Genomic DNA, 11,818 nt, shown 5'->3' with positions numbered 1-11,818 from the left:
TTGTATTCTGATTACAGGAACGGTTATGCTATTGTCATTTTGTAACTATGTAAGAATCATTCCTCTCTTCTTGACATCATAGGACAATTTGGAAAAGTAGCAGATGAATACACAAGATTACAATGAGACAGAAATTTCTTGCATTCAATGAAAACATAAAGAGGTGGGCTACATTATCATTAGCAGAAAATTAATGGCAATTAAGGACCATAATGGCTATTCCATGCTTTGTCTTAAGGAGGTTCATGGAACACAGATCCCTGTACCTCTTACATAATAACCATCTGGACTAACAATCAGGAGTTCAAAGAATATTAAGCTCTGGCACTCCCACTAATGATCCTTTATCGAGTTAGTGTGAAAGACCAAGTGGCATTTCATAAGGAAAGGAGTTTTAAAGGGTGATAAACAAACTGGTTACCATGTTAAAGGTTCTCCCAAGTTACTATCCTGAAAGATAAACATACTTGTATTTTTTCCTGTTCATTTTGGTGGCAAGACTTGTCCTTCATAGCAGGATTCAGTCACTGGAGACTCGCACATATTTCTGTGTGTCATTGTAAAAAGGTCTGTGCCAGGAAGATCTGGGGTGGACCAGAATCCAGCCCCACTTTATAATCTTCTCAAAATCTCCTCTGTTACTGACAGCAAGCAAAGTCACAAGCCCAGCCACTACTGCTGTGCTGTTAAAACTTTTGAGCATGTAGTCAGTCAGCTTTTTGGTGGTCTGTGAGAAGAAGCCTTTAGCTGGGAAGAAAAGAGGTGCAGTGTGTTTGCAGACCATGCCAAGCTTCAGCTAAGCTTTTCCATCCTGGTGCTAGAGTGCAGTGGTTCTGCCTCCCTGCCCCTGGTTCCTGTTTTCCCCCACCTGCTACAACATGGCCTACCACAGCTACTCTGATCCACGTTCAGCTCTGGTTTGAGTGAGTGAATGGAAAGCAACCAGGATGCCCTCTTTGGTTAGGGGGAAAAGAGGAAGCTGAGAGGAAATTTGTTGTTGGATAGGCATAGTGCTTTAAGGATATACTGCAGTTGTATTGTATTTAAAAAAAAAAATAATAATAACTTTGGATGGCAAACCTGGATTAAGCACTTAATTGTCTGCCACTAAGAAATCTTCTGGTCAAGTATGCTGGGTTATTGAGGTTTAATGTTAAGGCATATATAAGGTAAATGACCTGCCTGCAAGTTGACTGAATTCAAAACTCCCCAGGTAGCCAAAGCATAAGTTAGAGTGCTGTGAGACAGATCATCAGCTAATGTAAATTACCATGGTCCATTCATGTTACCTCCTTAACTGCTTCACTAGAAATAAGCCTGAGTCCTAGCTCACAGTCTTTTCTCAGGAACTGTCTGTATCACTGATATAAAAGGAAAAGGCTTTGCTTATGTTATAACACAAATGCAAATTCTGCCAATCAGCAATGAAGAATGACTGACAACACAATTTGTTTTCTGGGATTTGTGTGGCATTTGACTCCTGGAAGAGATCAGAATGGATGAGAAAGAAGCATTCCCCTTTCCCACTGTCTCAGACTGAGTCTTTCTCATTGCGTCTAAGAAATCTTTAACTTCCTTCACGAACAAGAACAGGCCTTTTTTTGGACTTATTACTGATGTATGTATGTATGTGATATTAATGCCAAGTGGATAGGTCTCCAAGCTGTTACTGATCCAAAATTGTCTCCTTTCTTCATTTTTTTAAGCTTCTGCTGTCTTCTTTGCAGTGGTGGATAATTGCCACACACACAGAAAACTAATGCCTCAATAACTGAAAACATTCTTGTCCCCAGTCAGAGCACTATATCAATCAGAATCATGTCAGGAGAGGTCAAAGTATAAAGAGAGGAGAAGAGAAGAAGAATAGGCATATGCATGTGGGAGCACTTTCACTGTGGGAGTTCCTGGGTCTTGAGCAATCTATTTTTGGAGTTCTTAAATGCACAACCTTTTTCACAGCATCAGCCTTGGCTCTGAACATGTTACTTTCTGTCTTTCCCCCTCTCCCTGGGAAACTATGAATCTTTGAATGTCTTTGGCAACATGGTGACAAAAAAAAGGTTGAGGCTGCATGTACTCAGATTTCAGAAGTGCAGAATGGCATTACTATCCAGCAAAGAGTGTCAGCTGATAAAATCTATTAGCTATACCAGTTTTGATGGGAAATGCATATACAGCTTTTCCTGCATTAAAAATAAAAGGTCAGACAGCAGGGAGTTCAGAAGTCACGAAGCATCTATATACTGAACATCCACTTTTTCAGGCTCTTATATTATGCCTAGAGTTGTCACATTTTCTCCTTTGGGGAACAAATGGCACATTTTTTGTACTTGTTCATGTGGGGAATAGCAGCAAAATATATTTTCCTTTATTGCTGCTTGCCATTCTTACAGCTAACATTTAGCAATGTGAGAATAAATGTGTCAAGTAGTGTGGAGCACAGATTATCCTCCCTGAGACTCACAGCCTGCAGAGAATGTTTCTCCTCCAGTTGACTTTGGGAATTTCTGTTCCACACTGCTCCCCGCTCTGAGAATACAAATGGTTGATCATTGGAGAAAGCAAATGTAGGCAAATTATTTCCTGCTTAGAATCTACTGTGTGCATGTAGGCTCATCTCCTGCTCGTTTCTCTCCATATAACCTTAAGTCTCATGAGTAATGACAGGTAGGAATAACTCTGCTTCTGGTAGGTCTGTGCCTTAAAAGCAAATGGCTGTTAATACTGACAGCTGGAGTTTTGCCAACATTGTGACATAATAACCAGCATAATACCGACTGTCTATTGTTTCATTACATAATCCTTTCTAAGTGATTAGGCTATTTAATGAGGCATGATCCTCAGGAAATCTTTTGCAATCACTAGTTCTCTTGCTTCAGTTAATTTCAGAAGCTGTCCTTTCTGTTGAGTTGTTGAACAAGAAAGTCTGATCTGAATTCCTGCAGAGTATTATTTGCCCTTGTTAAAGGAAAAAGTACACAACTTCCTTAAATGTCTTTTTTTTTTTTTTAATTATTTTTACACAGCCACTGTTTTTCACTGATCCCTGTTAAAAGAGACCACAGACACCAGCTGACATGCCTAGACATCTTCCGTTTGAACTTGTATCGAGTATTTTAAAGAGAGATACTGAGAGTCATCAACACTTTTTCTCCAAATAACTCTTTTCCAAAGATGGATGCACATGCACTGAATGCTGCAGACTGTTATGAGGTCTTCAGTAGACAGTCAGTAGCCACTGTTCTCTCCAAGGACAGGCCATAAATTTTCTTAAAACCCTGGTGAACTTTGAAGGCTTCAAGGATCTCTGCTAAGCCTGCAATAAGAGTGTGCAGAAGGATAACCTAAATTCAGTGAGTTACAGTTTTTGGGTGAGAAACATTGTTTTAACTGAGAGCCATTTAACTGAATTTGAACAATTTGATTGTGTTAAAGCTCTTTTTATGGTTTCCAAGCATGAAAAATGCAAATCTGTGTCTGGATTAATAGTCAGGCCATTGCAAAGTCTCACATCAGGTAACATGGCCAGGATTGGGCATCCATAAACCATCAGACACTAGATAAAAGTAAGCAATTAGCCTTGTACAGAGTCCGAAGGAATAAAACCTCTGATAGGTGGACATTGATTCAAGGCATAGGAGTCATATTAAAGGCATATTAAAGGACGAGAAGGCATATTAAAGGCATATTAGGAGGCATATTAAAGGAAGAGAACTGCTTTAGTTGTTCTGCAGCATATGCCTATGTACAAGTCACCAAACCATTTTCTGCTTTTCTGGAATCAGAATTTCAGGCCTCTGCAGTTGCTGTGTACATGTTTTCCTGGTAGGAGCTTGATTATTGCAAAGCACCTTGGTGCTGTTTGGTTACGGATTACTCTCCTCTCATGTACAAGCTAAAGCAGAAAGGTCCTCTGCTAAATATAACTGTAGGAAAATGTTGGTATTGAGAAGCAACACCAACGTGGTGCAAACAGGAGCCACAGAGATGTTTTCTGTTCCTGCTGGGTTTGGGGACATGACTGAAAAGCTGTGAATCAGTGAACACACTAACTGGAGAAGGGTTTGTATGGACTTTGACATCAGTGTATCTTTCTATATGTGGCTAAAACCACAGGGCAATATGCTGTCATATGTCATGCCACTGCCAGCCAGAACTTGCTCAATCCATTGAAGTCCACCAGGCCAGACAGATTAATGGTAAATGGCTTCTGCTGCCTCTTGTAGCAGCACCTGATCAGGATTGGCAGGAGAAGTATTCTTCTTTCTTAGATCCACAATGAGCAGGAAATGAACAGCAAAATCTGCAGGCCCATCTCCCAACAGAGGTATAAAGGCAGATGTGTAGCCAATCTAAATAATCAAGCTGGAGAAACTGTAGTTCCTCTTTCCATGGTAACTGAAAATAAGGTGGCACAAGACCTCAAGAATCATTAATCCACTCTTCTACTTGAAGGAATTCAATGTTAAAATGGGAGCAATAACAGAATATGCCACTTGTATTGTAGGATTGGGTAGTGGTAGAATTAAAGTTGCATGCAGAAACTTAATTTAACAACTTACTTGAAGGTGTTATAATCCAGCCTTTAGTTACAGAACCATGCTCTGTGTTTTCATAGAACTCAGACTTTGCAATGCCTGCTAAGTGTGTTTTCTGCTACTAATTCTCATCATTCCTGAGGTACTGAGCAGTGTATCTGACCAACACTTTCTCTAGTCTTGGTAAGGATTTTCCTGATGCTGTTAACTATAGAATGCCTGGGCCATTGTATCTTTCCCTATGCTTTATTAAGAATTTCCCTATCTATTGGAAGAAATCTTCAATTTCTTCCACGATGACAGCACTTGCAAGTTTACAAAATTAGATTAACTCTTATGTAAGTCTGTCAAGAACACCAAAGAAACTTGGGCTGTTAAATCAGTGAGCGTTAAATCTACAGTCTGCTGAAGAGATGCACAGTGAAGGAGAGAAGGGGAGGGTAGAATTTCATGTCCAGTGTTTTGAAATGCTCAGTAATATCAGTCAAAAGCAGTGTGTACCTTCAAGCAAGATAATGTTAGCAATCTTGGCTGAACAGGCCTTTTTAGGATGGACTCAACAGATCTATAGTCTGTAACTCTTATATCATACCTGACAAATGAATGTGAAGAGAAATAGAGGCAACAGCTCTTCTCCTGTGCATTATGGTGCAGTTAAAAAAAAGATCTGAAATTACTCTCCAGCTACTTGTAAGTGGTGACGCACTGTTACCACCTGATCCTTCTGTAAGCCTAAGTTCCACATTTCAACAGCAAAGATCCTCCAGTGAAACTGCCTCAAGCCTGGCTGGAAGCAAACGGACTTTCACTTTTTGTAACCATTCATTAGCAAAACTTGCACACCAGTGATTTGGGACAGCTAGTCTGTCTCCCTCCAAAGATAGGTGACACATTGCTCTGTTACCGAGGGAGTAGTCGCATCCATGCACTTCTGCTTTCTCTGGTTGTTTCATATCCCTCCCTTGCCATCTGACTAGAGTAGGTATTGCTAAGCATAGACAAAAGACTCCAGGCTTTACTCAAGGCTCTTCCTGAAGAACCAGAACTTCCTGGGAATGAATGCCAGAGTCCCATTTCTTCTTGCATTCCGCAACTGGTCTTTTAAGGTAAATGTTGTGGTTAATAACTGGTTGGTGCTGTTTCAGACCACAAGAAAACCCTGCTGAGTTGATTGCATCCCAAATTTGTGTTCATTAACATTGTTTTTTTCTATAAGTTGAATGGCCTGACGCTGGTTTACTACTCTCTTTCCAAAAGCATGGCTACCTTTTACATGCCAATATCATGTGAATGATGTTCCTTGCATGCAAGATACTGGACTTTCTCCCCCTTCACAAATCCTCCTCCAGCTTAATTCAGTATGGGCTGCACATGAGCGAGCTTCTGATCTGCATGGTCAGGCCCTGCTTCTGAATGCGGTCATTGGAAGGCCTCTGCTCTATCAGCTGGCCTGTCTGGCCTTGTACAGTGGACTTTTGTTAAAAGAACAACATTGAAGAACCTGGCGAACACACTGCTGCAACATATTTTGTCCTACTTACTCAGGTTTCATGTCATGCTTTCCCTCCTCCTATGGAGCTATTGCAGTGTGTTGACCACTTAATAATCTAAAATTCTATCCTCTCCTTTAATCTTAAGAGCACATTTTGATTTTTGAATTCCATCTCTCAGCCTTTCTTTCTCCCCATGGCTACTCATTTGTGTCGTTGCACTAGAATAACGTGGCTCCACTGCTCCTTTTGAATGGTGAGGGAATAGTTCCTATCCTCTATATTCACCTTCACCAACACTAGAGGCTAATGTCTACAACGCATTCACTAAACCATGCATATGGCCAAGAAAATTAAACAATTTCATAGTATTGCATACATTTTCTGATGAAATGGAGATTTAGCTAGAATAATAATGAACACAAAATGCAGAGAAACAGGATAATCTATTTTTACCAATAACATATTTCAGTGCAAACAATTCCTATACTACTACAATGACAAATTGTATTATGGTGTTACTGCTTACTCTGCATAATCTCCCTGCCTGAGCAATAGTGCACTACATGAGGTATTGTTGTCAGAATTTCATGTCCAACACATCTCTAGTGCTTTAGGGATGCAGCTGATGTCAGCTAGTCATTTCTAGTGTTCGATCTTTGCAGCAGCCACATAGATATGGATATAAAGGGGGGAGATGCCAACAAATCTGGCTTCCTTTGCCTCCTTTTTTTTTTTTTTGTCTTTCCCCTCCCCCCGGCAGTTGTAAGTGGGTGGGCGAAGCTTAGGGAAGAACAGTGAGGAAGAATGGAGACAATGCTTTTCTTGCCTTAGGCTAGACCAATATATGTTACAAATGGTGTGTAGTCATAGCTGTGGTAACTGTGTTATCCTAGAACTAAAACCAGGATGAAAAAGGTAGCTGACTATTTTGAGATACTGTTACCTAGTTCTTGTTTCTCTGTCTGTCATTGAGAAGGCACACTCTCAGATATAGCAAAGGGTGGCCCTCACTGTCACCCCCAGTGTGGTGTAAGCAGTAGATTTTTTTTACATGGACTGAATACTGCACAGAAAACCCAGTACTCTGCTAGGCAATACATGGTCTCATTTGCATTGTAACCACAAAGGTGCTCCAGTAGAGGTGACGTGTTTTTTGGCTTTTGTAACTCACCAGACTGCAAAGAACTCTGGTCAGTTCCTTTGAAACAGTATGGTCAGGAACAGCTAAGTATCTTCAAACCCTGAAGTGCATCACTTAATAGGAACATGCGCAGAGCCCCTGGATCAGTGTAAAAATAAGGTTTGGGAGGTGAAGTCATGCCTCACTACTGTTAGAATTCAATGAAAATGTTGGAGTAACTGATAAAGCACAACCTGAGGATAGGGTTTAGTTAGACTTTTGAAAGGCTTCTGATGCTGTTTCTCACAGGAGCGTATCAAGGAAAAGAAATAACAAAATAATAGTAGTTAAAGTTCTGTGAGGGATTAACCACTGGTTAAGAGGCTGGAAATGAAGAGAAGAAATAAATGGCCAATTCTCACCTCTGAAGGAGGTTAATAACAGCATGCCTGTGGAGTCTATGTTAGGGCTGCTGATGCTCATTAATAGTTACCTGGAAAAGAGTCTGAATACTGAGCTGACAAAATACATTGATGACTTAAATTTATGTAAGATACTCACAGCTAGTGGCTAATTTGAAGGCCTCTCAAAAGGATGCAAGAAGACTAGGTAAGTGAGAAGCATGGAGAAAAAACCTACAGTCATCTGTAAGGCACAAATAATGGGAAGACTCAAAGTAGCACAACAGCTTTGAGTTCAGTAAGAATAATGACAACTCAGCAGGGCAGCCATCAGGTATATCCACCTGGAAAATCCTCCTGTTGTGCCAACAGATTTTCCAGGTCAGAACACGTCCTGTCTTATGCAGCAAAGCAGCACAGGAGCTGGGGAGTACATGGAAAGGAGAGCAGCTTCACGGGAGCACAGAATAATTTAGGTCACGTGGAACCTTTTGGCCCCTCTGGTCCACCCTCCTGCTCAAAGCTGGGCCAGTGTAAATCTGCATGTTTAGGGCCTTCTCCAGCTGAGGTCTGAATTTTTGACAATGAAGATCATCATGCCTCTTTGGGCCCCTGTAGCAGTGCCCAACTTTTCTTCACTGGGCAGTGGTCCCATAACTTCCATGAAGTTGTGTGCGGCACTGGAGTTCAGAGCAGAAGCCAGAAATTTTGAGATCATTGCACATTACAACATAAAGCAGGGAAACATCCTTGCACCATAGTGACAGAGCTCCTGTTTATCCAGCTGAGTAGAGTTCGCACTTGAGCCATTTAACACTCAGCCTCACAGGCTGAACCAAGGTCCCAGCCAAATTTTACAACCTATAAAGAATCCTCTGCTGCTGCAGTTACATCTCTGTTAGACCTGATCATTTTCTGAAGGGTTGCTGAGACTGGAAAGCTCAGTTCCTATGATTCCAGAGTGCCCATGCCCAAAGTACTTCTATGATGCAGCCCATATTGGTCACCTGGGCCAGAGATTTTCAGAACGCTTGCAAACACACTGTCATCTATAGATGACAAAAAAAAAAAAAAAGAGACTTCAAGATCCGACCTTGCCCATAAGATACAAGAAAAATAAAGATAATTGCATACGAACCACACTGGCTCTTGGAGGGAAGAGATCATCATCAAAAAAAAAGAAAAATACAAAAGGAATAACAACTGCCTTTCTTCTCCTGAAGCATGACAATGTGGGAAGAATTGGTTGGACTTAAATAACTAAAACATGATCACAGCATGAGCACTCCCACCTACTCAGGAGTAAATCAGTTTTCACAGGAGGTCTTTCTGAAAGGCAGAAATATCAGATCTTCCAAGTAATTCCACATTTAGCCGTACACATACACAAAAAGGGAAATGTTCAGAATTTTGATAGGCCATGGGTCCAAACTGATCTGGAATCATTACCTGAATGTGGTGCAGTATGCACAACTAGGAGAAATCCAAGTGCATTATGGATGCTACACACCCTTTCTGAAATAGCCAACATTAGTCACCAAGAAAGAAGCATATCAAGAATGAGAACATTTCTGTGTTTTGTGATGGCAGTTCTTAACATGTTGAATGCTTGTAACTCTTTGCCTAGCCCAAAGCCACAAAAGCCAGAATCATTCCTACTTTCCAACCCTCTTGTGGGTATTCCAGTGTGAAGACCTGATCAACATAGAAAGATAATGGACTTGCTTTCTTGTATAAAAACAGAGGAATTATATATAGCAACACTGCTTGTATGTTTATTAATCCAGAAAGTTACTTGCTCCGCATGTCCCTTGCTCCTTTTTCCTCTTTATGTTAATTTGAAATGCAATTAAAATGTACAGCATATTTATTACACATGGAAACCAGAAGCATGTGAGGAAACAAATGTCTTGTAAATTCCCAAGAACTTGCTCCTTAACTTCATTATTTAACTAAATTAATATAATTAGCAGTGTGCACACTTAGCACAAATGTAAAATAATATACGCTAGCATGTAATAATATATGTGTATCAAATGCCAGCTCTTCTCTTGGTCTCAGTGGCAGTAAGAATCTCACTATTACTCATTCTCAAAGTTGGAACAAACTGCAAACCCTCTCCTAGTGTTTCTGCTTCAAGAGACGAAGAGCCAAGCAGAAGCAGAAAGTTGTCTTTTTCACTACTCACTTTCCATTCTCATAGATGTAAAAATAAGTAATAAATAAATAAATAAATAAATACAGAAGCTAACTAACCAGAACTCATAACCCCATTCAAAGAGCTCTGAAAAGATGAAGCCTGATTCCTCTGAAGAACCATGAGACACAAAGCTGAGACCAGGAGTGCTGCAGGTGCACATGTACATCCTGCATAAGCAGACTGGTGCTGGAAAGCACCCAGGGGGGCTGTGGTCCTTGCCAGCTCAGCTTGGTGCAATTTCTGAGATTGGTGTGCTCGGCAGGCAACAGAAATATTAATCTCATTTTTCTGCTATGCTGTCTGGCAGATTCTTCTGTTTTCATTCACGCAAATTGTCATCCAGGTTTGGCTTTTCCTGAGGTTGTCCAGCCTCCCTATCTTTCCTATTCTCACACACTGATGAGATCTGATGGTAGATAGATTAAAAGAACCTCTGGAGTATTAGATAAACTGCCTGGCATTAGCAGCATTTGTCTCAATTCACTCCAAGCTGCCTGTAAAGGCAGCGTAGAAAATGTAATTCCTCATTTAGCCATAAGGGACAGCTATGGGACTGAGTTCAGGGTACTCCTGGGGCCTTCATGTCTTCCCCATGCCTCCACTCTGGAGCCAAATTCTTGGTGGAAAGACTGGCAGAACAGGAATTAGGGAGTATTTAGAGAGCTAGGCTTCTGAGTAATGAGGTCCTCGGCGTTTTAAATAAATTGAAACCCATCTTGCTTCAGGACAGAAACTCACACTTGCATAAGGTCCATTCCTAGAAACAGCAACTGCTGGGAGTCTTTCAACCCTCAGAAAGACCCTGCTATTAGCCAGGTGAGAAACTGGACACTTCTCGGGGTGGATCTCAGGCTGAAAGGCTGCTCTGAGAAAAACAACAGTCAGACAAGGTGCATATGCTGACAGCGCAGAGATGGGCAAACAGCAGTAGGAATGTTAAAAGGGAAATGTTTCCAGTTGCCCAGACTAGTAAGGGAGCATGCTACGCAACTTTCCACACAAGCTGCAGGAAGTCCTGCCAGGAAGAAGTTATATTTGAGCCCTGTGTTCATAATGGGGGAGCTCTGTTTGCAGGAGGACACTATAACCCACAGGCAGGCTTATCTTGAGCAAGCTGCTCAATGTGATGACCAAAAGCAAGAAATTTCTTTGCATTCAAAAGAGAATGAGGCTTTCTGTAGTGTGTGAATGTTCCAAGAGCAGGGCTAAAATGGCCCACAAGACCAGGGAAAAACTTAATGGGAAAATCCAATCCGTCTTTAATTAACTCGTGAAGACAACAGACTTTGTTCTGCCTTCAGAAACCATGACTGGAGGTGGGCGTGTCAGGTGTATTACAGGCATGGCTCTGATGTTGGACTTTAACAATGCAAAAATGCAAGCAGGGCACTGCACAGTCAACTTGTAATGACGTGTTGATAAGGGCTTCCTCTCCTCTCCCTCATTCGGAATATAAAATACAAGATAAGAAGAGGGCCCAAATGATTACAAGCAATAGTGCAAAACATGACTTGCTCCTTACATCTTTGCTGCAGTCTCTGAACGCTGTATAACATTGCCTTTCCCATCTGTAAAAGAGGCATACGTTTCAACTCCAGTTTCAGGCCACCCTTCTGTGCAGAAAGCAAGTTAGGACCGCTACCTGAGGTAAGCACTTGTCCATGGCTCCTAATCAGGCTGGATGTTTTTTTGCAGAGTTTCGTCCTGTATCAAAAGAACAGAGATCCTGAGCTGCAGATCCCCAGCTTGTTCATCTCTCTGCATTCATGGACTCGAGAAAGCAACAGGGAGATGGTCTTTTATGTGAGAGTATGGGTCTGAAAAACCCTGTCATAGTTTTGAATGGTTTGAACCGAAGGGATGAAAAGGGTGATCCTAAAGGGAGGAAAAGATTAACCAGCTTCTTAGTGCTTGTGTCAATGGGTCTCAATTCTGGCTGACGGAAGCCTCCCAAACATGCAACTGGTGAGGACTTGACTATTTTTGAAGCTGAATCCCACCCGTGCAGTGTACACAGAATAGAAGAACAACGAGACCCTCCTGTCCCAGATTAGTACCCACAACTG

This window comes from Anser brachyrhynchus, assembly GCF_964034855.1.
Source record: "Anser brachyrhynchus genome assembly, chromosome: Z".
NCBI classification, from domain to species: Eukaryota; Metazoa; Chordata; class Aves; order Anseriformes; family Anatidae; genus Anser; species Anser brachyrhynchus.
The sequence above is the reverse complement of the archived record's forward strand: the minus strand, read 5'-3'. Positions refer to the sequence as shown.